This window comes from Loxodonta africana, chromosome 7 (assembly GCF_030014295.1).
Source record: "Loxodonta africana isolate mLoxAfr1 chromosome 7, mLoxAfr1.hap2, whole genome shotgun sequence".
Classification (NCBI taxonomy): Eukaryota; Metazoa; Chordata; class Mammalia; order Proboscidea; family Elephantidae; genus Loxodonta; species Loxodonta africana.
This window is the reverse complement of record NC_087348.1, coordinates 4255583-4276574: the sequence shown is the minus strand read 5'-3', so window position 1 is coordinate 4276574 and position 20992 is coordinate 4255583. Positions and strand designations below refer to the sequence as shown.

At 52.7% G+C, this 20992-nt stretch overlaps 1 protein-coding gene across 1 annotated transcript in view; it reads right to left on the bottom strand.

Annotated features, from left to right (window-relative positions):
* The window catches only part of SHANK2 (SH3 and multiple ankyrin repeat domains 2), a 571155-nt gene that overhangs the window by 371543 nt on the left and 178620 nt on the right, over nt 1-20992 (bottom strand). The gene's annotated exons all lie outside the window — the stretch shown is intronic.

Here is a 20992-nt window from a genome sequence, read left to right as displayed (position 1 = left end):
CGCACATGATCAAGAACCAGCGGTCCTGAAGGAAGAGGTCCACGCTGTGTTGAAGGCATGGGCAAAAAACAAGGCTCCAGGGACTGATGGAACGCCAGCTGAGGTGTTTCAACAAACGGGTGCTGCACTGGAGGTGCTCACTCGTCTATGCCAGGAAATTTGGAAGACAGATACCTGGCCAACCGGCTGGAACTGATCCATATTTGTACCCATTCCAAAGATAGGTGATCCAACAGGATGTGGAAATTATTGAACAATATCGTTAATATCACACACAAGTAAAATTTGGCTGAAGATCATTCTAAAGCGGCTGCAGCGGTACCTTAACAGGAACTGCCAGAAATTCAGGCTGGATTCATAACACGGCATAGAACCAGGGATGTCATCGCTGACGTCAGGTGGGTCCTCGCTGAAAGCAGAGAACACCAGAAGGATGATTACCTGTGTTTTATTGACTCTGCAAAGGCGTTTGATTGTGTGGATCGTAACAACAATGGAATACGTTGTGAAGAACGGGAATTCCAGAACACTTAATTGTGCTCATGAAGAACCCGTACATAGATCAAGAGGTAGTTGTCTGGACAGAACAAGGGGCTACTGCGTGCTTTAAAGTCAGGAAAGGTGTGCTTCAGGGTTGTATCCTTTCACCACACCTGTTCAATCTGTATGCTGAGCAAATAATCCGAGAAGCTGGACTCTATGAAGAAGAACGGGGCATCGGGCTTGGAGGAAGACTCATTAACAACCTGCGTTATGCAGATGACACAACCTTGCTTGTTGAAAGCGAAGAGGACTTGAAGCACTTACTTATGAAGACCACAGCATTCAGTATGGATTGCACCTCAACATAAAGAAAACAAAAATCCTCACAACTGGACCAATGAGCAACATCATGATAAATTGAGACAAGATTGAAGTTGTCAAGGGTTTCATTTGACTTGGATCCGCAATCAAGACCCGTGTAAAAAGGAGTCGAGAAATCAAAGGCGGCGTTGCACTGGGCAAATCCGCTGCAAAAGACCTCTTGGAAGTGTTCAAAAGTAAAGACATCACTTCGAGGACTGAGGTGCGCCTGACCCAATGCACGGGCTTTCAAGCACCCCATGTGAATGTGAAAGCTGGACAATGAGTGAAGAAGCCTGAAGAAGAATTGACGGTTTTGAGCTGGGCTGTTGGCGAAGAATACTGAATATCCCACGGACTGCCTGAAGAATGAGCAAACTGCCTTGGAAGAAGTACAGCCAGAAAGTTCTTTAGTAGCAAGGATGGCGGGACTTCCTCTCACATACCTTGAACATGTTGTCAGGAGGGATCAGTCTCTGGAGAAGGACATCTTGCTTGGTAAAGTAGAGTGTCATCAAAAAAGAGGAAGACCCACAACAAGATGGACTGACACCGTGGCTGCAACAATGGGCTGAAACATAGCGACGATCATGCGGGTGACGCAGGACCAGGCGGTGTGCCGGTGTGCCGTGCTGTTGTCCAGGAGGTTGCTGTGAGTTGGAACGGACTCTGTGGCATGTGACAACAGCAACAGCTCCGAGCTCTGGTGTCCGCACATGACCTTTGGCTTTCCTTTGCTCGTGTAGGATCCACACACGGCATCTGTCTTCCCTCTATCTGTTCCTTTTTTTATAAGGACACCACTCATATTGGATTCGGACCCACCCTTCTCCCCTGTGAACTGATGTTAACTGATAATAACTTCGAAGACTCTATTTCCAAACAGGGTCACATTCATAGGTACTGGGGTTAGGACTTCTGCACATCTTTTGGGGGGACACAATTCTATCCATAACATTGCTGTCACGGATTGAATTGTGTCCCCCAAAATTACGTGCATCAATTTGGTTAGGCCAAGATTCCCAGTATTGTGTGACTGTCCACTCTTTTGCCATCTCATGTGATTTTCCTATGTGTTGTAAATCCTACTTCTACAATGCTAATGAGGTGAGATCCTTGGCAGTTATGTTAACGAGGCAGGACTCTATCTACAAGATTGGATTGTGTCTTGAGCCAATCTCTTTTGAGATATAAAAGAGAGAAAGGGTGACCTCATGCCACCAAGATAGCAGCGCCGGGAGCAGAGTGCATCCTTTGGACCCGGGGTTCCTGTGCAGAGAAGCTCCTAGTCCAGGGGAAGATTGAAGACAAGGACCTTTCTCCAGAGCTGACAGAGAGAGAAAGCCTTCCCCTGGAGCTGACGCCCTGAATTTGAACTCCTAGCCTACTAGACTGTGAGAGAATAAACTCCTGTTTGTTACAGCCATCCACTTGTGGTATTTCTGTTACAGCAGCACTAGATGACTAAGGCAATTGCCTAATGGGATTCCGCTGAGGTTCCAATGACATGGTCCCCCAGACATGGCTCAGGGCGGTGAGCGCCTCAGTTGCAGCGCGGGCCACCTCTCTGTGTATCTAGGAGCAAAGCAGTGCCAGGGAGAAAGGCACCCATTGTAGCATCCACTGTTGGTGTTAAAAATAGGGGCACATGTCTGCTTCCTGGTCACCTGTAGGGAGGGGAACTGTCCCCGCCAAGGCATTTTAAATTAATTTTAAATTGTTTCGGAAAGTGGACTTGCCCAAGTGTGTCTTCCCACTTAGCCCATGCCTTGGCAGTGGTCAGCTGCCCCTCAAGGACTCTCATCCGAACCCCAAAGTTCCCAGTGACCATCTCTGTTCCCAATTAATTCAGCTTACAGCGCCGGGTTAATAAATGGAATGTATACCATCCCAATAAAGTGGCAAGTGACTCAGGGGCAGGATTCTCGCCTCCCATGAGGGAGACCCAGGTTCGACTCCCGGCCGGTGCACCTCACGAGGGGCACCTCCACCACCCATGTGTCAGTAGGAACTAGCGTGCTGCTAGGATGCTGAGCAGTTTTCAGCTAGGCTTCCAGACTAAGATGGACTAGGAAGAAAGGCCTGGTAATCTCTTTCCAAAAAGCAGCCAGTGGAAACCCTATGGATTACAATGATTAGATCTGCAACTCTGATTATGGGGTCGGCGCAGGGCTGGGCAGTCTTGCTGCATTGTGCACGGGGTGGGGGCCGTGAGTTGGGGCCAACTTGATGGCAGCCAACAACATCAACACTGGAGCCACACGCACTCCAAGTCTTCGGATCAATGCTCGAGTGGATGGACAGCGGGGTGGGCGAGGGGTGGGTGGGAGCTTAGGTGAATGGACAGATAGGTAGATGGGTGCTTGAGTGGATGGACGGCTGGATGGGTGAGGGGTGGGTGGGAGCTTAGGTGAATGGACAGATAGGTAGATGGGTGCTCGAGTGGATGGACAGCGGGGTGGGCGAGGGGTGGGTGGGAGCTTAGGTGAATGGACAGATAGGTAGATGGGTGCTTGAGTGGATGGACGGCTGGGTGGGTGAGGGGTGGGTGGGAGCTTAGGTGAATGGACAGATAGGTAGATGGGTGCTTGAGTGGATGGACGGCTGGGTGGGTGAGGGGTGGGTGGGAGCTTAGGTGAATGGACAGATAGGTAGATGGGTGCTTGAGTGGATGGACGGCTGGGTGGGTGAGGGGTGGGTGGGAGCTTAGGTGAATGGACAGATAGGTAGATGGGTGCTTGAGTGGATGGACGGCTGGGTGGGTGAGGGGTGGGTGGGAGCTTAGGTGAATGGACAGATAGGTAGATGGGTGCTCGAGTGGATGGACGGCTGGGTGGGTGAGGGGTGGGTGGGAGCTTAGATGAATGGACAGATAGGTAGATGGGTGCTTGAGTGGATGGACGGCTGGGTGGGTGGGTGGACAAAATTACAGCGTGGACACGGCAGACAGCAAAGGTACTTGGGATGTGAAAGACACTGCCCCCGACCCTCCAGCCCCGCAAAAGCCTTCCTTGCACCCACTCAGAGAGAGGAGGGTCTTGTCCAAGATCACAGCACTCCCTCCCACCCCACCAGCACCTGGAGGGACTTCAGACCTCTTGTCTCCCCTGTACCAAGTGACCCACTTCGGGAGTGGACAAGGGCAGCTCCCACACAGTTCTGCCTTTGAAGACGTTTGAAATCACGTTCCACCCGCAGCTCACAGAAGCCTGGCCCTAGATGTTCTAGTGAGCCTCCCTGGGCCTGGCCTCACTGCCCTGGAAACCTGGATGCTCTTTAGAGCCCAAGAGTGAGAAAGGACAGCCATGTGGACACATCCCAACAGGTGCACACGGCACTGGCCCTTGGCACAGCAGGCTCTGCCAACCGTAACTGGCTTCATTACAAGGGATAATTAAAAGTGGCTAGACCCATGCTCGCCTCCTCCCCAAAACAATTGGGCTGCACACTGCAAGCGCTTCAAGGAAACACAGCTATTCCAAGCCCCACGGGAGCTACACTCTAGCGGCTGGGGAGGAAGCCAGATTTCTGGGTGCCTCCAGGGTCCAGGAGCTCAGAGAATGATGCCCTGTTCTGAGCAAGTCCCCCACAGCCCTGCCCGCTCTGTGCACATCCCTCCTCCCCGTTCCCAACCCCCTAGCTCTGTACATCCCTCCGAATGTTCAAGCAAATTCCAGATGGGTCTCTCTTTGGCCAGCCTTCCTTTCCCTGATCCCTGATCCCCCAAATGCAGCTCAGAACAGGGCAAGCCCCCTCTGCTTTAAAAATTTTCGACAGCTCCCACTGCCTCCAACCTACAGTGACTGTGGAGGGTTTGTCAAGTCTGGCCCTGACCACCTTCTACTCCCTGCCTGAGTCCTGTCCTACTCCGGCCCCTCCACCCCCACCGCCACTCCATCTATGAGCCAGTCCTCCCCACCTCAAGCCAGGGATCACCCAAGACTCATGGATGATGGTGATGGTGGCAGGAGTGGGTGATGCAAGACCCTCCTCTCAGCATCAATGAGGTCTGGACTGTTAGTTTTTGTTCATTTCAGAGAGGAAGTGAAGTGCCCAAGGTCACATGGCTCGTGTGTGGTAGAGCTGGGTACGAATCTAGGCAGCGACAGCACCTGTGTTCCCGAACCCTGAACCTTACTCCCCCAGGAGGCAGTCCTGGGGTCTCGGTGCCTGTCAGAATAGGGGGAGCCCTGGTGTGCAGTGGTTAACTGCCTGGCTGCTAACCGACCAAAAGGGTTCAAACCCACCAGCCACTCTGCGGGAGAAAGATGTGATGGTCTGCTTCCGTAAAGATTACAGCCTTGGAAACCCTATGGGGGCACTTCTACTCTTTCCTACAGGGTCGCTATGAGTTGGAATTGACTTGATGACAATGGATTTGGTTTTCGGTAATCTTTATGGGAGCACATAACCAGGTCTTTTCTCCTACAGAGCTGCTGGTGGGTTCAAACCACTGACCTTTTTGATATGAGCCAAGTATTTAACCACTGGCCCCCTCTAGGCTCCAGGCACCTCATATACAAAACCAAACCGAAAAAAAGCCTGTTGCCATCAAGTCGATTCAGACTCATGGCAATCCCATGTGTGTAAGAGCAGACCTACTCCATAGGGTTTTCTTGGCTGTAATCTGTACGGTGCTGCTGGGTGGGTTTGAACTGCCAAACTTTAGATTAGCAGTTGAGCACAAACCATTCGTCTCACCCAGGGACCTTACCCCCCATATAAAAAATTGCATCCCATAAATCGGAGACCCCAGGAGCCCTATCCCACACGGAGCACGCACTGAACCAGCACGGGAGCGGTGCAGTGACAACCTCCACCGGCCCATTGTGGAACTCCTGCCTGGCAGCCAGGATCCCTGGGACTCCTGGCGAGTTGCACGACACCAGGCAGAGCATGAATTATTCAAATGGCAGCACACCCAGCGACCCGTGCTTCTCAGCTTTCATTCCAGCCCGAATGTGCCAGGAGCTAAACCAGGGTGCGGGCTCTACCCGCCTGTGCTCCGCCGAGCAAGCGTGGCACGACGGTCAGGAGCTACCACGGAGCATCTGCTGCCTGTCCCTGCTCGTCATCTACCCAAAATGGAGTCATCAGAATTCACTGCCACGTTCATGTGAAACCACAGCAGTGACAGCCGCCACGTTTGCATAGAGTTGTGGGCTTGGAGTGGCTTCGCTTAACCCTCAGAGCAGCCGGCTAGCAGAGCAGGGGGCAGATGATACTTGTGTCTAAAGCTGCAAGCGTGGCTGTGCACCCTGCAAAGCCTTTGCTTCCTCCAGGCACCTCCATCCAGCCGGCATCAGCTCCTTCCACCAGCATCACCCTGTGCGTCTGCACGAGCAGCATGCAGACTCCAACCCGCCATGGCACCCCATCTGCGCACACCATTCCCGCGTCATCCCTGAACGTGCATCAGCCTCCTAGCTGGTCCCCCTGCAAGTAGCACCCCGAGGGCTCCTCTGCTAAGTGTGAATTACAGTCACTCCTGCACTTACCATGGCTGTTGTTGTTGGGTGCTGTTGAGTCGACTCCAACTCTGGGGACCCCACGCAATGGAGTAAAACTGCCCCAGAGGGTTTCCAAGGCCGTACTCTTTATGGAAGCAGATGACTAGGCTTTCTCCCGTGGAGCAGCTTGTGGGTTTGAACCGCTGACCTTTCGGTTAGCTGCTGAGTGCTTAACTCTGGGGCCACCAGGGCTTGTTACTCCCACACCACAACCCCTCAAAGGTTTTCCGTCACACTTAGAACAAACTCCAAAGCCCTGATTTCGGACCACGAGTCCCATGGACCCAACTCCTGGCTCCAGCTCCATCTCTCTCCTGGGCTGAGCTCCCGGCTCACACACACACAGGGCCACCAGAGTGCCCAGGGTGTCCCAGCAAGCTCTCTCTCCCAAAAGGCCTGGGAGGCAGCTGTTTTCTCCACCACGGATGTGCCACCCATGCACCTTTACATGGCTGACTCCTTCCCAACCTACAGCGTTCAGCCCAAATGCCACCCCTCAGCAAAGTCTTCCCTGACCACTCTTTTTTATTGGGGGGGACAAGTAGTCCATCTCCCCATATGACCTCAGCTGACCTTTCCATACTGTACAACTAGAGCTTGGTTCAGGGTTAAATAAAGGTTAGTATATGACTGCTCTGGATGAATGGATGGACAGGTGGATGGGCAAATGTGTACGTGGGTGGATGGATGAGTGGATGGGTGGGTGGATGGATGGATGGATGGATGGATGGATGGATGGATGGATGGATGGATGGATGGGTGGGTGGGTGGGTGGATGGTTGGGTGGATGGATGGATGGGTGGATGGGTGGGTGGGTAGATGGATGGATGGTGGGTGGGTGGTGGGTGTGTAGGTGGATAGATGGATGGATGGCACGTGGGTGGGTGGATGGGTGGGTGAATGGATGGATGGTGGGTGGATGGGTGGATGAATGGATGGATGGTGGGTGGGGGCGTGGATGGAAGGATAGATGGGTGGGTGGGTGGATGGATGGTGGGTGGGTGGATGGATGGTTAGTGGGTGGTGGGTGTGTAGGTGGATGGATGGATGGATGGGTGGGTGGGTGGATGGATGGGTGGATGGGTGGGTGGGTGGGTGGATGGGTGGATGGGTGGAAGGGTAGATGGGTGGAAGGGTGGATGGATGTGTGGATGGTGGGTGGGTGGATGTGTGAATGGTGGGTGGGTGGATGGATGGATAGGTGACTGGGCGGATGGATAGATGGATACGTGGATGGTGGGTGGGTGGGTGGATGGATGGGTAGGTGACTGGGTGGATGGATAGATGGATACGTGGATGGTGGGTGGGTGGATGGATGGGTGGGTGGGTGGGTGGATGGATGGATGGATGGATGGATGGATGGATGGATGGGGGGGTGGGTGGATGGATAGGTGACTGGGCGGATGGATAGATGGATACGCGGATGGTGGGTGAGTGGATGGATGGGTGGGTGGGTGGGTGGGTGGATGGATGGATGGATGGATGGGGGGTGGGTGGATGGATAGGTGACTGGGCGGATGGATAGATGGATACGTGGATGGTGGGTGAGTGGATGGATGGGTGGGTGGGTGGGTGGGTGGGTGGATGGATGGATAGGTGGGTGGGTGGGTGGATGGATGGATGGATGGATGGATGGGGGGGTGGGTGGATGGATGGATGGATGGATGGGGGGTGGGTGGATGGATAGGTGACTGGGCGGATGGATAGATGGATACGTGGATGGTGGGTGAGTGGATGGATGGGTGGGTGGGTGGGTGGGTGGGTGGGTGGGTGGGTGGATGGATGGATGGGTGAGTGGGTGGGTGGGTGGGTGGATGGATGGATGGATGGATGGATGGGGGGTGGGTGGATGGATAGGTGACTGGGCGGATGGATAGATGGATACGTGGATGGTGGGTGAGTGGATGGATGGGTGGGTGAATGGATGGGTGGTGGGTGGGTGGGTGGGTGGATGGATAGATGGGTGGGTGGACGGATGGATGGATGGACGGATGGATGGATGGACAGGTGGATGGATGGACGGGTGGATGGGTGGGCGGGTGGGTGGATGGATGGACGGGTGGGTAGGTGGGAGAATGGGTAGCTGCGTGAGTGCATGGGTGGATAGACAGGAAGATGGATGAACGTACGGATGTACAGATGGATGCATAGATGGCTGTGTGCATGATTGGATGGAGAGGTAGGTAAACGGATGGATGAAAATCATCATCCTCTAAGCAGAATTAAGGAAACCTCCTTTTTCTTTTTCCTTAAAGGAGTTAAGGAAATGCCTGATGCCACACAGGCAGCAGGTGGCAGAACAGGGTTAAGTCCCTGGTCCTATCCATTTCTCCCGGAGCCCAGAGTGAGGTTCAGGCCAGGCTTGCTCCCCAGGACTACACAGGGGTTTCGGCGGTGCTGGCCACTCCGGGCTCCGCTGTGCGTGGAGAGAGCTCGGATGTGCTAAGTCCACAGGCGCAGCATAACGAAGGTGGCACTCGCCGCTGGGCACTTCGATTGGGTGCCACGTTAGTAAACTCCCGCTTGCCCCCGGCTTTAACCCCGCTGCCACAAAGTTCTGTTTAGCAGCCAGCCCTGCTATCATGCCTTTGTTTCCATTTGGAAGTAAACGAGTCCCAAACCTACTAATGGTTCTGTTCCTCCAATCCACCCTTCTAAAAACGGGTCATGAAGGACTAATACTTTTACAGCACCAGAAAACAAAGGACGGAATGGCTCCAGCGCTTCAAAAGCGTATCAAGATGGAAATTTGTGTGTTTTCCTGCATCGGACAGCGTCCAAACACAAGCTCTGAAACCAGATGTGGAATAATTGTTTGTTCTCACTAAGCAGAGAAAAAATTCCCAGCCTGACCTGTACCTGAACTCACATCAAAGCATATAATTTCGATCAAAATTCCCATCAAAAGTCTTATTTGATGTAAAATAGGCTTTTTGGATTACAGTTGGTGTTTTAAAAAACGCTGCGCATATAGCCATCCCAGGCTTAACTGCACTGCGCCGGCCTTCGTTGACGATGCCAGTTAACTGTGTCGCTCACAGCAAGGCGTTTGCTTCATTGCTTCTTCCAGCCAGGTGCAAACACGGTAGCCACAGTCCTCCTGAGAGTGTGCAGGCTCCAGGGCCCACAGCCCCATGGTGATCCCAGCAGGTACATGGAACTGCAGAGCCTCAAGGCCAGGGGAGGAGGCAGGGCTTACCCTTGGCTCCGAAGCTGACCAGCAGAGTGCCCTTTGGCAGGCCATGGACCTTGAAAAGCCTCAGTTTCTCCATCTGTCAAATGGGACAGCAACTGTCTTGCCTACTCCTGGGGTTCTGAGACACACCGCGAATTCACTGAGCTCCAGCTGCCCCTTCTCAGGCTCACACATCTCAGTAAACGACACCAGCCTGATGGAACAAGCCTCTCTCTCTCTCTTTTTTTTCTAGTTGCCGTTGAATCGACTCTGACTCATGGTGACCCCAGATGAGTCAGAGCAGAACTGCGCTCTGTAGGGTTTTTTCTTTTCCTTTTAATTTTGGTGTAAATGTGCACAACAAAACACACCACTTCAACAATTTCCACACTTAGAGTTCAGTGACACTGGTTGCTGTCTTCAAGTTGTGCCACCTTTCTCGATGTCATTAGCACAAGCTCACTGCCTCCCCACCCCCCAAGCTTCTCCTCCATGCTTTCCAGTTGCTGTTGTTAATTTGATCACATATGGATGGCTAAGCCATGGTGTTTTCAATCACCTCACGCGCCTGTGGAAGCTGAATGATGAATAAGGAAGACCGAAGAATTGACGCCTTTGAACTGTGATGCTGGAGAAGAATATTGAAATGCCATGGGCTGCCAAAAGAACGAACAAATCTGTCTCGGAAGAAATACAGCCAGAATGTTCCTCAGAAGCAAGGATGGGGAGGCTATGTCTCACATAGTTTGGTCATGTTATCAGGAGGGATCAGTCCCTGGAGAAGGACGTCATGCTTGGTAAGGTAGAGAGTCAACAAAAAAGAGGAAGACCCTCAACAAGATGGCTTGACACAGTGGTTGTGACAATGGGCTCAAACATAACAATTTTGAGGATGGCGCAGGACTGGGCAGCGTTTTGTTCTGTTGTACACAGGGTTACTATGAGTCAGAACTGACGTGACAGCACCTAACAACAACAGACAGTTCTTTAAAAGAGTATAATGTTCAATGCAGACATTCTTTTCCAATTTGGATAAACTATTATTTGTTTCCAAGATGACTTCAGGGGATGGTTTTGTTTCAAGGTTTAAAGATTTTTCCCAGGTAATAGTCTCCAGGGGGTCATTCGGCCTCAATGGCTCCAGAAAGCCTGGGTTCCATGACAATTTGAAATTCTGTACCTTATTTTCCCCCTTTTGATCAGGATCCTGGTATGGAATCCTTCATCTGAATGTTCCATAATGGTAGCCAGGCACCATCAGCTCTTCTGGTCTCATGGCAAAAGCGGCAGTTAAGAAACAAGCCACTCTTAGCAGCTCACACTGTGCCCAGGAGGGTCCTACCCCAGTAACGTACACGTCCTTCTCCCTTCTCCTTTCCCTTTGTCTGAGTCTTTGTGTCTTTTCTCCTCTTTCATAAGGACACCACTCGTAATGAATTAGGACCTACTCTTCTCTAGTATGAACTGTTGTTAACTGATAATATAGTCAAAGACCCTATTTCCAAACAGGGTCACACTCACAGGTACTGGGGTTAGGACTTCAGCGTATCTTTCTTGGGGATACAATTCCACCCATAACACTGCCTAATGGGATTCCGATGGGTATCTACCTTCCTCGCCCCTTGGTGCCGACATCGGGAGCAATGAGTAAGAGGCACCAGGCATCCCCATTTGGTCCTTTGGTACCAAACGTCTGGAGCCATGGGCAAGAAACGACCCCTGTCTCAGCCCCTTGGTACCAACGTCTGGAACCTGTCTTGGTCCCTTTGTACCAACTACCTGGGCTCCCCGCCAAGGGTCAGGAGTCAACTCCTCCCACATCCAGGATACTCCTGTGCCCCCCCTCCGCCCCTTTCTTGAGCTCAAGTCACAAAGAAGGCAAAGGAGAAACAGGTGCTTCCAAGGTGCACATCACTTAGAAAGTAAAATCCAGCTTTTGTTGCCATGGCAACTCCGCTGGGACTCTAGCTATTTGCACATTTTGAGATTGGGGGGGTGGTGAGAAGGCAAAAGGGAGAGGAGAAACAAGGGAGGTGGAATACTGAGGGCAAAAAGGAGAGAAGGAAGTAAGTGAAAAAACAGGGACACAAAACCCAGCCTCCAGAGTCATTCCGACGTGTGCCTAGGAACAACCACCACAGGTAAGGGTGGCTCGAGACAGATGGCAAAGCAGCCCCCTCACTGTTTGATGGAGAAACTGACATTTAAAGAGAAGAAGTCACGTGGGCAGACCACCCACTGAAGGGAAACCCAGGTTGGGTGGTGGGGAGGTCTTCATCCTCTGCTGAGACCCTATGAGTGCTTCGTCCCAGAACGTGGGGGTCAGCAGTCCTCAGAGACGCCTGTGACAGGTGGATAAGGCTGACGCACAGCCCCACCACGGGCACTAAGGAGACAGTCACCCTCTGTGCCCTTGACTGTTCTTGCTGGACAAGCAATTATACACAAAAGAAAGGATGTTGCAGAGTTGGGCAATGTCTAAATTTAGCCTGCCAAAGACTCCAGCGAGTATGGACATCGGTGCTATTCTGAGTGGACAGGGGCAGGGACCACAGACCTCAGAGACTGAATTCATCCATGGGCAAGTGAGTGTGCGTGGTCGTCGTCTTTGGGAAAGCACAGAAATCAGCCAGTGGAAGGACACCGGCATTAACGCTGGCTCGAGGGGCCGGCGTTTATCCTGATGGTGCCGTCTCATCCACAATAACCCTGCTGTTGTTGTGAGTTCTGAGTGGATTTCAACTCCTAGTGACTCCACGTGACACAGCATGTGACTGTAGGCTTTGTTGGAGCCGACTGCTAGGTATTTTCTCCTGGGGACCTGCTGGGTGGGTTCAAAGCGCCAACGTTTCAGTTAGCAGCCGGGTGCTTAACCCTTGCTCCACCAGGGTTCCTCAACAATCTTGCAGAGTTCCTATTTTAATTAAGCATCTGTAGGAAGGTGAAGCCCAAGGTCATCCACCAAGGGGTGGACTCTTGACTAGAATCCATGTTTCTATCAAAAATCTTTTCTTTCTACCTCACTAAGCTGTTTCCTGGTTTGACACATCACCTGTCGCTACAGAAACGTACAGAAACTGCCTCAGTTTACTCATCTGTAAAATGGGTGGAAAACAATTTACCTGCCCAAGAAAGCAACCAATAAAAGAACTGAAAAGCAACTTAGAAGGAAAAGGAAGTCCCATCCTTAATGATGTTTAAACAAACAGAACTGCCAGGGAGTCGCTGAATTAGAACAATACACCTTTCCATCCTTTGGCTTTTCTGCTCTGGTAAATTTTGTCATTCTGGAAATTACTACATATTCCAACTTCATTATTTTCTTCTAATATGGGAACTCCTGCTCCTATAGTTTCCAGAATGCTCTGAGCTGGGGTCTTACTCAACCCTGTTCCCTGCGTGACTTAACCTGTCTGTGGCTTTATCTCCGGCCACTGTAGGAGGGAGGTGCATCCTGGGTGTGTGTGTGTGTGTGTGTGTGTGTAAAGTCAGGCTCAAAAGGCAGAAGGTAAGGCAGAGATCATGCATTTTCAAAACCACTCCCGAACCCCTTGGGAAGGACCACCAGAGAAACTGTCTTCTGGAACAGACTCACGCTGGCACCTGTCTTCAGGTATGGCCAGATCACTGTCTCTCCAAATAAAGACCCAGATTCATTCATTCCTTTACTCATTCATTCACTCATTCAATAGAAACCAAACACCTACCCTATGCCAGGTGCTGTTCTACCCTGAGGACCCAGCACAGAGCAAGATGCTCAAGTTTCTACCCTCAAAATAAAAACTGACCAGTCAATATAGAGTCGACTCAGACTCCTGGTGACCGCACGTATGTCAGAGTAGAGCTGTGCTCCACAGGGTTTTCAACGGCTGAGTTTCCAGAATTAGATTGCCGGGCCTTTTTTCTGAGGTTCTTCTGGATGGACATGAACCTCCGACCTTTTGGTGAGCAGCCGAGTGAGTTCACCATTTGCACCTCAGGGACATGGCTTCCATGACTAGGTCAAACATCTGCCTTTCGTCGTTGGCGGCCCCAGCCCTAGGCACCTCTCTCCCACTGGTGCAGCAGCTGCTCCATCCTGGGGGTTCTGGTGGCACCCTGGCTTCCTCTTCTCCCCACTTCCTGGAGAAACGACTGCTTCCTGCAGCTACATTCCTGGGTTGTGTGACTAGCTTGTCAGGTTCTTTCAGCCCATCTAGCATGTTTGCAGTCAGCCTCCTGTGACAGATCCCCTCTGTTTGACAGGTCTAAGGTGGTGTGATGGTTAATGTCAGCTTGGTTAGGCCGTGGCTCTCAGTGGTTTAGCAGACATTATGTAATCATCCTCCATTTTGTGATCTGATGTGAGCAGCCAATCAGTTGGAACGGGAGTTTACCTGGGGGTGTGGCCTGCATCCAACATACGTGGATGTTCTGGCAAAGCTTGCCTTCTCTCTCTCTCTCTCTCTCAGTCCTGCACTCGTCTCGTGGTCTGACCTCTGGCTCTTGGAGATGCCCTCGGCCAGCCGTCTAACTTGCAGATTTAGGATTCGCCAACTCCCGAAATCCTGTGAGCCAGCAGCCTACCGCCTATCCTGCAGATTTTGGGTTCGTCGGCCCCTGCAACCACGTGAGTCAGGAGAGGCCTCCAGCTTACTGCATGACCACGGACTTGGGACTTGCCAGCCTCCACAATTGGGTGAGCCATTTCCTTGAAGTAAATCTATCTCTGTATATTTATATATACCCTTCACTGGTTTTGCTCCTCTAGAGAACCCAGCCTAAGACAGGCAGTTTCCATTTTCTTGGCTGGACTCTGACTCACACACCACAAGGGAGAGAGGGTCTGCTCACCTGGTAGCTGGGCGCAGAAAATCTCAGGTCTACACCCTCCTGGTAAAACAGAGACACCACCCCAGATTGTATGGCCCAAGTCGTCCCTGGCAATCAGAAAGCAGGTGCAGAATGAAGCTGAGAACAAAGTCCCATCGCTACTTTTTGTCCCCCAACTAGGGAAAATGGTTTTGGAAGGATGAAGAGCAGCAAGAAGGGAGGTCAGGAAGCCAGGTTCATTTTTGTGACAAAGAAGAGAAAGCAAGAAGCAACTGGGTAATTGCGGTTGGAGGCACTGCCGGAACAAGAAAGGAAGTTCAGAGCCAGGTGACAGATAAGCCCAAGAGAGACTTAAGCTGCTGTGTTTGGCCGCAAAGTACGCTCCCAGGAGCGCCTCTGTTCTGACCTTCTAGGAACTCAAGATTACTGTTTGCCGCGTGTGTCAGTAGTTCCAGCGCCAAAGGTTCGCAGCATTTGCAGGAAGCACGCGAGAAGGGCAACTGATAAGGAGTGAGGGAAAAATCAAAAGTCGGATCTCGCCAAGACTCCTCATCAGTTCACAAAAGGAGCTTGAAACAAAGAAGCCAACGAACCGACAGGATTTTAGTCATTACCAAAAGGCTGTTTTTGCTGAAGCTTTTTCTACGTCTACCAGGCAAATCGGCAGCCTTGTCACCTGTGTGAGTCCACGGCTCACTGTTCCCACAAAAGGGACACCGTCCCAGTTCAAAGGGAGAAAACACAAAAGCGGCTGCCACAGAGTGGACTCTGACTCATGGCGATCCCGTGTATGTCAGGGCAGAACTGTGCTCCAGAGGGTTTTCAGTGGCTGTGACCTTTTAGACTGCCAGGCCTTTCTTCCAAGGCGTCTCTGGGTGGATTTGAACCACCAACCTTTCAGGTAGTAGTAGACTGCTAGGAACGTGCCCTAATATTTGCACCGGGGCATCTCCAGGGCCAGCAGGGCAGCTGAGAAACACAGTGACCATCCCTCTGCATCCCCAGGAACCTCCACCCACGTCCTCACTTCCTGGGAAACGAATGACTCTCCAGGATTTCCCTCCCCACAGAACCACCAGCCCCAACCAGGAAGCCTTTAGATCTTCTTATCTCCCCCAGGGGACCGCTTATGGGTGAAGGCTGGGTTCTCTCTTGTGAGACCCAAACGCACCCAGGCCCACACATGGGGGCTGAGAGGCATTTTCCCAGGGAAATGCTTTCCCAGTGGTTTCTGGGAGCCCAGAGAAAGCCACACTCCCCGGCACAGCTGACCACAGCACCTACGTTGGGGCCCGCACCAGCCCCAAGAATTCGGCCAGAAGGGGACCAAGTCCCAGGACGTCTGGGGCTAAGAGCGGAGGGCACACAGCAGCCCTTCTCTCATGGCTACCCACTCGCTTTGGCTCACACCAGCAAATGTCAGACCTGGGAGCTGATAAAGCCGAATTTTCCCCAAGTCCTTTGTTAAAGAAGCCCCCTCACCCCCTGATGCTCTGAAAAACAGGAGTGCTTACTTCACAGAGCTGACCAAGACCTAATGGTGCACTCTGGTTAAATAAACCTCGTTTCCTGGTTCTTATCTTCCCCTCTTCCTCCTTCTGGGTCTCCTCGGATCCTCCCCAGCAAAAAAGAAGAAAACAAAACAAACCTGCTGTCATCGAGCTGATACTGACCCAGGGCGACCCCATGTTTACAGGGCAGAACTGCTCCACAAGGGTTTTCTTAGCTATAATCTTTACGGAAGCCAATCGCCAGGCCTTTCTTCTGCAGTGCTGCTGGGTGGGTTCAAACCACCAACCCTTAGGTTAATAGCCAAGAGCAAACTGCTTGCACTGCCAGGGGCCTCCCAGGATCCTGGCGGCTTTATTTTAAGAAAACATTCTGACCAGACAGGCCCTAACTGCGACCTCAGTACATCGTCCGCCAGCCCCCTGACTTTCTCTCAGAAGCTCGCAGTCCTGGGTCTCTGGAGCCAGACACAGTCCTGGGGTCTCCTCTCCCCAGTGCAGTCCCCCCTCCATTACAGTGTTTCTCCTTCTCTTCCCTTAGTCCCCTCCCTCCTTTGCAACTTCCTTTTGAATAAAATCCACCCCCTGCCTGTTTGAACACACAACCTTTTCTCTGACAGAGCTCAGCTTCGGGGAAGCCAGACACCAAACACAGAATCATTATGTCAGCCTCCATGTATGCCAGAGAGGGGTGCCACAGGGGACGGGAACCAGATCAGTATCTTTAAGAGAAGAGGGGGTCCCTCAGGGAAGGAGTTCCCCACTGGGATTCTCCCAGGTAGAGGACAGAGATGTGTCAGCCCTAAGTAAGGTGCCTGCAAGGGTTCAAGTATCTCCCAGAGAGGGCAGGGGAGGGGGAGGGCAGGGTGCCTGTGAAAGGACTCTCTCACCTGAGTCCTTGGAAGATTCCAGAACAGGCAGAGGGTACCAGGGAGGAGAGCTGCAAGTGACCCGAGCATGAGAGCAGGTCTGGAGGCCAAGGGCCAGGGCTGGGATTCCAGTGACGAGGGACAAGAGAGCAGAGGGGTGGTGGCTGTGCTCACTTGCAGGGGCGTTTGACGTGGGCCGGCGGGAGGACAGGCCAGGGATGGGGCATCCAGCTGCCCGGGGTTGCTCATTCCTGGTCACGGTCATGGACACACAGCCCCCAGGTCATAAACGCCTCCCGGGGCTACTGGCCCGTGAAGAAACGGTGAGCAAGGTGCCGTCCGGTGTGGAGAACGTAGGCTACAGATCTGTTTTCATTGTGCACTGAATTCTTGGTCCTTTAAAACTGACCAAGCCGCCCAGAGCCTTCACCCTGTGACGATATTCTCCTGCCCTGACCTTTCGGTCTAAGTCCCTCCGTACCGCTTCCAAGCCTTTGCAGCGCTGAGCACAGCACCCAAGGTACGCGGCCTGCAGGTGGCCCTGCCCGGCTCAGGGTCCCCTGCAGCAACCGTCCCTGCACCCTTGTGCACCGTCTCCAGCGTGTTTGCCTTTGTTTGGATTTGATGTACTGACAGGTGTCTGTCACCACTTAATTCCAACGTGGGCGCGGCCTCCCTCTCAGTTGATCGGGGTCAACTGTGGCAGTCAGTTGGGAGGAATTACCATCTCGCTTGCCCGTACTGATCACACAAACCATGTATGCTCCTCACCCAGAGCCCAGTGCTGGCGTGAGAGTCTAAACTCCTTAGCGCTCGCTAGACAGCGTCATCAAAAACAGAGTTTGTGTCCCTTCACAGAGATGCCCTCGTGCACGTTTTCAACAGCTTGCCTGAGAGCTTGAAGGTGAGTGAGGTGGGCCGCTGAGAAATGCATCCCATTCCCAGGGGCAGGAGGAGAGACAGACACACGGATAGGCATCCACGGGCCTGTGGTCATGGGATCGAGGTGGGACATGGACCTGTGGTTGAGTGATTGAGGTGGGACACGGACCTGTGGTCGAGTGATCAAGGTGGGACATGGACCTGTGGTTGACTGATTGAGGTGAGACACAGACCTGTGGTCGAGTGATCGAGGTGGGACATGGACCTGTGGTCGAGTGATCGAGGTGGGACACAGACCTGTGGTCGAGTGATTGAGGTGGGACACGGACCTGTGGTCGAGTGATTGAGGTGGGACAAGGACCTGTGGTCGAGTGATGGAGGTGGGACGTGGACCTGTGGTCGAGTGATTGAGGTGGGACATGGACCTGTAGTTGAGTGATTGAGGTGGGACACGGACCTGTGGTCGAGTGATCAAGGTGGGACATGGACCTGTGGTTGAGTGATTGAGGTGGGACGTGGACCTGTGGTCGAGTGATTGAGGTGGGACGTGGACCTGTGGTCGAGTGATCGAGGTGGGACATGGACCTGTGGTTGAATGATTGAGGTGGGACATGGACCTGTGGTCGAGTGATTGAGGTGGGACATGGACCTGTGGTCGAGTGATCGAGGTGGGACATGGACCTGTGGTCAAGTGACAGAGGTGAGACATGGACCTGTGGTCGTGGGATCAAGGTAAGACATGGACATGTGGTCCAGTGATTGAGGTGGGGACATGGACCTGTGGTCGTGGGATCACGGTGGGACAGGGACCTGTGGTCGTGGGATCACAGTGGGACATGGACCTGTGGTCGTGGGATCACGGTGGGACATGGACCTCTGGTCGTGGGATCACGGTAGGACATGAGGATGTGTGTTCGTGAACCTGTGATGCAGTGATTTTCTCTTGCACAGATTACATAAACTCCCTGTTTTTTTTAAAGATGTGTTGAAGCCCTATCCCCTATACCTCTGAAAGTGACCCTGTTTGGAAATAGGGTCTTTGAAGATGTTACCGGTTAGGTTAACATGAGGTCATATGGAGTAGGGAGGTCCTAATCTGTGTATCAGATGATGATCTCCTCACTTTTCATACATTATGTCACTTTAATCAATAAGATAGAGCCCAGGTGGTGCAGCGGTTAAGAGCTCAGCTGCTAACCAAAAGTCGGCAGTTGGAACCCACCGACCACTCCTTGGAAACCCTACAGGGCAGTTCTACTCTGTTCTATAGGGTCGCTATGAGTCGGAATCAACTCAAAGGCAACAGGTTTGGCTTGGTTTTGGCAATCCCATCTGAGTGGTGTCCTTAGAGAAGAGACACAGAGAACGTCAGATGCCAGGAGGCTGGCAGCAGCTGGGGCCTTGTCTGCGCTCCCAAGGGGACAGATTGGACTCGGAGCCCTGGGCGCCGTGGGAGGGGTTTATGAAGGAGCGCAGAGGCCGAATGGGAGTCGTGGCAACTCGATAGGCTGCAGGGTGCTTGGCGGGTCTAAGAAAGCAAAACTAGAAGCCAGACCCACCACGATTCAGTAGGGCCACCATCAAGGTGAGCAGAAATGAGTGCCCAAACCAGAGGGGAGGGCAGGGCAGGGCAGATGCAGGAAATATTGGGGGGAAAAGTGAAGGCTGTGGCCACAGATTGGGTGGGTGGGGTAGGCAGCGCCAGGAGGAACCTTGGAAGGTTCCAGTGTCTGGTTCTCGTGCCATGACAGAGACAGGTCCCAGGAGGAGGAGAGACTGTGCCCTGGGATTGAGGGGTCCAGTGGGGAGATCCCAGAGGAGGGCTTGGGGCTGGAAGGGAGAGTTTGCAGGGAAGTGCCTGGCAAGAGTAAGAGGGGTGGTGAGTGAGTTTGGAGCGGTGGCAGCAGGAGGGCCTGGTGTTACACTGCCCAGCCTGGCAGGGACCACAGGCACCATCCTCATGGTGACTCCACGTCTGTTCCCACAGGGGCTGGGTGCTTCTGGGTGAAGGGCTGGGGCGTGGTCCTCACCCAGGCACCCCCAGACTGCAGACCGTCCCGCACGTTTGATGAACAAGCCAGGCAGGGGAAGGAAAGAAACAGGACAGAGAGACGTAAAAATGCTGTGTCCCAGAACTCATGGTGCCTGAGAAGGGACACAAGCACCCTGTTTAAAGATGGTGGGGAGCAACGCCCCTGACCCTCACGCAGCCCTGGACACTTGCGGCAGAAGGGGCTGGGGGCGAGCTGAGGGTGAGCCGTGCGAAGGAGCAAGTCGTCCCTGGAATACGGGCGAGGGACTCTTGGAAGCATCTGTGATTTGCAGACAGATTTCTATTAATACTTAAACAGAAGGCACAGCCCATCCCCCATAACACCACCACCTTGAAAGGATGTTTTTACTACTGAAAAGGTAGACCCAGGGTTATCTGGGATTAAAAGCTCTTTGCTTCATTCAACACATACAGCTCCACGGCCTGTAGCTGAAACCACGGAGCCAGGTGCCTTGGTGCTTGGATGCCGCCTGGCTGACAAAGGTGCCCGGCACATATGCTACATGCCAGGTCCCGGTGCCCAGGCCTGGCAGCGTCCCACCATCCATCACACACAGATTCCTGCCGGGACATATGAATAATCACACTTAGTAGGATAAATAAAGACTGTAAATAGCCTTGAATCTGTTCAGGTCAAGTCTCGGTGCCAGTGAGTGATGGTGAAGTTTATACTGCGTGGATAGGAGGTTGTGGCTCCCTCATCTCGGGCACCCACCCCCTTGGCCAACTCAGTGCTCAGCACGTGCTGGGTGGGGAGCGGTAGCAGTGAACACAGAGCTCACTGCCTTCAAGTTTGCAGAACAGACAGTGCATGGACGAAGAGGAAGAAAACATGCATGCCTGGAGAGGACAGGTAAGCAGAAGAGGCTGTGAGGAGGGGACTGGGCTAGGGATGAAAGGGACAAGGCAAGAAGGCTTTGCTGGAGGGCATGGTGGCCCCATGGGCAACGGGTATGATATGGACTGAACTGTGTTTCCCCCAAAAGATATCCTGAAGTCCTAATCCCCGTACCTGTGAATGTGACCTTGTTTGGGTATAGAGTCTTTCCTTGAAGACGTGATCAGTTAAGCCAACGAGGTCACAATGTAGGGTGGTTCCTCGTCCTAATCCCTGCTGAGTGTTGTCTAATGAAAGGGGTGAACAGACACGAAGACAGAGTCATACAACGAGGAGACAGACGCCCTGTGAAGATGCAGCTACAAGCTAAGGAATGCTAAGAGATGCCCAGAAGCTGGAAGATACAAGGAAGGGCCTCCCCAGGAGCTGACAGAGCATGGCCCTGCTGATGCCCTGAATTCAGACTCCTAGCCTCCAGAACTGTGAGAGAACACATTTCTGC